This window comes from Puma concolor, chromosome E4 (assembly GCF_028749965.1).
Source record: "Puma concolor isolate L17-30 chromosome E4, mPumCon1.1.hap2, whole genome shotgun sequence".
Lineage (NCBI taxonomy): Eukaryota > Metazoa > Chordata > Mammalia > Carnivora > Felidae > Puma > Puma concolor.
This window is the reverse complement of record NC_141683.1, coordinates 18,169,762-18,175,605: the sequence shown is the minus strand read 5'-3', so window position 1 is coordinate 18,175,605 and position 5,844 is coordinate 18,169,762. Positions and strand designations below refer to the sequence as shown.

The following is a 5,844-nucleotide window of genomic DNA, read 5'->3' as shown; positions in this document are numbered from 1 at the left end:
ACAATAGTTATTGAATATTATAGCTGTCATTTCACATTTTTTGTATATATCTCATCTTTTTTATTCTGTATTTTTTACTGTTTTTGTTTGTATTGAGTGAATATTTCCTAATTTAGCATTTTAATTTCATTAATGAAACATCAACCACAAGAAAGCTGCAATGGCTACATTAATAAGAAGAAATATAGATGCTAAAACAAAAAAAATGTTACTAGAGATAGATACATTTATAATAATAAAGAGGCTAATTTATAAGGAGTATATGGTAATTATAAAATATATTCACTTAATACGAGAGCATCAAATACATGAAGCAAAAATAACACAGTCAAGGAAGACATGGACAATTCAACAATAAGCACTGGAGACTTCAATGCTCTAATGTATTAGTTTCCTAGAGTTGCCATTAAAAAAGTCCCAAACCAGTCATCCCAAACCAGATGACTAATGAAATATAGGTCTATTGTTTCACAGTTCCGGAGGTTAGAAGTTCAAAACCATAGTGTTGGCAGGATCATGCTTTCTCCAAAATCCATAGGTCTTTTGGTCTCTTCCAGCCTCTGATAGCCCAAGGTGTTCCTTGACTTTGGGCATAACTCTAATCTCTGCCTCAATCTTCACATGGTTATCTTCCCTCTTTGTCTGGGTTTCTCTGTGTTTGCATGTGTCATTCTCCCTGTGTATCTGTGACTGTGTCCAAGTTTTCCTCTGAATACAAGCACACGAATCATACTGTATTAAGGTACTGGATTAAAGCCCAACTACTTCATCTTAACTTCATTAAGTATGCAAAAGCTCTGTTTTCACATTGAAGGTACTGGGGATTAGGATAACAATATATCCTTTTTAAGATGACACAATTCAACCCATAACATCCACTTTCATTGATGTACATAACAACTAGACCAAGACCAACAAGGAAATAAAAGTCTTGAACAATACTATAAGCTACTTGGATCTTACAGAAAGCTGCAGAACATATGACCCAACAACAGAATATTCTTTATTTTCAGGGACATATAGAACATTCTCTAGGTTGGACCATGCACTAAGGCCACAAAAGACAGCTCAATTAATTGAAATAATGAAAATAAAATAAAATACGTTCTCTTTGGGGCACCTGGGTGGCTCAGTCTGTTAAGTGGCTGACTTCAGCTCAGGTCATGATCTCATGGCTTGTGAATTCAAACTCACATTGAGCTCTGTGCTGACATCTCAGAGCCTGAAGCCTGCTTTGGATTCTGTGCCTCCTCCTCTCTCTGCCCCTCCACTCATGCTCTCTCTCTCTCTCTCTCTCAAAAATAAACATTAAAAAAAAATAAAGAAACTATGTTCTCTGAAAATAATGGAATTACATTAGAAATCAACAACAGTTGATATTTCAGGAAACTTGCAACCTTATGGAAATTTTAAAAAACACTTGTCTAAGTAACCAATAGGTCAAAGAAAAATCAAAAGGGAAATCAGAAAGTAATTTTAAATGAATGAAAATAAAGATATAACATATGAAAACTTATGAAATGTGGGTAAAGTGGTGCTTAGAAAAAGATTTCCAGCTATAAATCCCTGTATTAAGAAAAAAGAAAAATCTCAAATCAATAACCTAACAATCTACTTAACACTCTAGGAAAAGAAGAGCAAGCTAAACCTAAAGCAAGAATAAAAGGAAGAATAGAAATTAAATAAAACATTAATGAAGTAGAGAATTGGAAAACAATAAAATCAATGAAACCAAACCATGGTTCTTTGAAAAGATCAACAAAACTGACAAATGTTTAACTAGTTCGACCAAAGGAAAAAGAGAGAAGACTGAAATGAATCAGAAATGAAAGAAAGGATATTGTTACCAATCTTACAAAAATAAAAAGTAATGTAAAGCAATACTATGAACAACTGTATGCCAACAAACCGGCTGACCTAGGTAAAAAACACAAATTTCTAGAATGACATAAACTACCAAAACTGACTCAAGATGAAATAGACAATTTGATTAGAACTACAAGTGCCAAAATTTTATCAATTAAAAACAAAACAAAACAAACAAACAAACAAAAGAACTACCAACATAGAAAAGACCAAGTCCAGATGACTTCACTCCTGATTTCTACCACATGTTCAAAGAATACCATTTTTTTGCAAACTTCCACAAAATAGAAGAGGAAGGAACACTTCTCAATTTACTTTATGAGGCCAGTATTATATCAAAATCAGACAAAGAAATCACAAGGAAAGAAAACTACATACTAATACCTCTTATGAGTATGGATGCAAAATCCTCGACAAAATCCTAACAAAATGATTCCAACAACATATATAAAGAATTATATACCATGACCAAGTAGAATTTACCCCAGTGATGGAAAGGTTGTTTCATATCCAAAAATCAATTAATGCAATAGCACTCATATTGATAGAATTAGAAAAAAAAAAAAAAAAAAACCTGCAAAGATCATCTCAATGCATGCAGCATAATTACTTGAAAACAAATAACAGCAGCAACAAAAAAACCTAACATACATTCATGAAGAAAACATTCAGCAAACTAAGAAAGAAAAAAACTTTCTAAACTTGAAAACTCACAGCTCATATCAGACTTAATGGAAGAAGACTAGCTGTGTTTCCTTCATGATGAAGACAAGGAAGTCCAGTCCCACTGCTTGTATTCAACGTTGTATTGCAGATTCAAGCCAGAGAAATTAGGAAAAGAGTGGTAGGGGGGTGGGGAGATGGAAGGCATCCAAATTAGAAAAGAAGTAAACCACCTCTATCCACAGATGCTTTCGTACACAATAAATCCTCAAAGAATTCACTAAAAAACTATTAGTACAAATAAATGAATTCAAGTGAGGTTGTGAGATACAGGTCAATATAGAAAAACCATTTGTATTTCTAAACATTTGTATGAACAATCTGAAAATATATTTAATAAAGAAATTTCATTTACAATAGCATCAAAAAAAAAAAAAATACAAACAGGATTCAATGTGAGTGCCTGGCTAAGTCAGTTGGAAGAGTAAGTCACTGTTGATCACAGGGTTGTGAGTTCAAATCTCATCTTGTTTATAGAGATTACTAAAAAAGGAAATACATAAAAACTTTTAAAAAATTGCGTTAACTGTAACAAAACTATAAAACTATATTCTGAAAACTACAAAACATTGTTAGAAATTATTTTAAAGATCTCAATAAATAGAAAAAGATCCCATGTTCATGGACCAAAAGACTTATAATGGTAATGCCTCTCCAAAGTGATCCAGAGATTCAATGCAATCCCTGTCAGAATCTCAGAAAACTTTGTAGAAATTGACAAACTAATTATAAAATTCAAGTAGAAATGCAAGGGACCCAAATTAGCAAAAGCAATCTTGAAGAAAATTAAAAAAAAAAAAAAAAAAAAAAAAAAAACGCAGGAGGACACACACTTCCCCATGTCAAAACTTACTACAAAGCAGTGACAGTGGTAATCAAAACAATGTTGCATTAGGGTAGACATGCAGATCAATAGTCTACAAAAGGGAATCCAGAAGTTACATCTACAGTCAAGTGTTTTCCCACAAAAGTTTAAAGGTCATTTTATGAATAACCCTTAACAAATGATGCTGAGATCAACACCATATGTAAAAGAATGAAGTTGGGCTCTTACCTCACAACACATACAAAAATTTACTCACAGTGGATCCAAGACCTAAATATAAAAGCTAAAACTACAAAACTCTCAAAAATATAGAAGTAAATCTTTATGAATTTAGATTTGGCAAAGAAACTAAATATGACAACAAAAGATCAGTAACAAAAGGTAACATAGATAATTAGGGTTTCCTAAGCAGATCTGTAGCACTTAGATGAAACCAATGGCAAGTGGAATCATGCAGGGCCCGGAGAGTTCAACAGCAGTACCCAAGGTTTTGGTTCTTCTGCAGCAGTAACAGTGTATATGATGGGGGGTGGGATGCGGACAACCAGCAGCTGAGACACCTTGTGAAGTGACTGCAGCTCTTTTGTGGCTCAGCAGTGTGTTCCCCATGGATGGCCATGTCTACACCCTCCCATGTGCCTGTAACAGAACTCCATCCAACTTTACCTGACCAGGAGGCCCAAATATCAGCCGATTGTAAATACCACCACAGGTTCAAACACGATGCTGAGAATAATGCCTATTTGGTATTGAATATGCAAGACTTTGATGTGGAGTCCAAATGTGGTAGGACAGTTCATGTTTCTGAACCAAAGAAAACAAGAAATAAGGGGATGCTGTATACCTACATTGCTCTCTATCAAGCTGGCAATTTATCTTAGTGTAACAGGAAGTATTTTTAGTGTAATGGGAAAGCACCTTATAAATCCTCTTATTTCTTGCACAATCACAAAACCCAAAGCAATCAATCTGCTCTTTGGGGGACCTGCTACACAGCAAATGGAAGTTGAAAAGAAGTGGACAAATGCCTTGAATGAAACTGTTTTTCACTAGAGACCAAGAATAACACTAAATTTGGTGGCAGATGACATTGTCTTTGATAAGTTCTCTCTTCCTGCTGATGTGCATGGATAGGTTAAGATGATCCAGTTAGAAAAAAAAAAAATGTATGTTACTTCCCTATTCTGTTCATAGTTCAGCTGAGCAATGAAGTGAAGGATTTGATGATCATAAATCATCCTACTATTGGGCTACCTGTCACAGTGTCCTCAAAAAGATCTCACTGGGGAGAATATCCTTCAGGATTCATGAGCAAGATTCTATGTTCTCCTTGTAGCAGTTTGGGTTTTCAAAGACAGTTGCTGATGAGGTGAAAGGAATTTTTACAGATACCAACTTCGACCTTCTTTTTGACTGAATTTCATCTTCTTTTCGACTGTTTGGCTTCAAAAAAATGACATCAGTTTCTGAAGGAAAAACAAGAGCACGACTGCAATATCCACCAAAGCAATGATTTGGCTCTGTTTTTGCACCGCGGTTACATTACTTTTCCTTCTAAAAGAGAAGATGAATTTGCTAGTCCTTATCCCAGCAGGCATTGCACTATAGCAACTGAACTAGAGACAGCAAATGACCGTTCTTTGGAGAGACCCAAGACCTGAATTTCAGTTTGGCGCTTGCAGTGACTCTGAATGGGAAACCAAGGAATGTGATACTCAGGTCATGTCACACTTACCGTACCCTGTGTGTACCTGAGGTGCTATGTATGTGCTCCTGCATCTCAAGAATACAAGTTGGTATTCTCGATTAATTATCAGTTTTGTCAATTGATGGAATATGCTTCTGCCTTTGTCTTACGTTACCTCAGCTTTATGAATTACAAGATAAAGTCAGTTTTACATCTACCTTGGAAGGCATTTACCTATAAAGCTGCAAGCACATTCATTGACCATGTCTTGGCTTTTATTATCACCATGCCAACATCGTATTGGCTGGCATGTTTTAGGGACAATGTGGTATTTCTTGTTCACCTTTACCAAAGATGATTTTAACCTGTGGATAAAACCAGAGTGAGCACCTCTGAGAAGTTTAATGAGGAAAATCCCAAGTAAAAACCCCACACAGACTAAATGTTCTATCGCTTTAAAGGAGCCACTCTGTGGTTGGCTGTCAGCTGAACAAAGCTGGGATTTAGTATTTTTGGAAACTTTGTCTAATTTCGTTAGACGTTACATCCTCAGCATTCCCCAAAATCTCTTGAACGCGTTTCATAGATCTCCTTATTTACCTTTATGTTACATCTGGAAAGAGCTATTTGCACTTCCCCTTCACAACATTTAAACATCCTTCTGGGTCACAGAGGTGTTGCCTAGCTTTGGTCACCCTTTTAGTATGGCAGGTCTCCATGCAGGAATGCCCAGTGTTGGCCA

At 35.5% G+C, this 5,844-nt stretch overlaps 1 pseudogene; it reads left to right on the top strand.

The window, feature by feature from the left end:
* The first annotated feature begins 4,022 nt into the window (after positions 1-4,022).
* On the top strand, positions 4,023-5,544 carry LOC112864790 (lipid scramblase CLPTM1L pseudogene; annotated as a pseudogene).
* Positions 5,545-5,844: the final 300 nt, after the last annotated feature.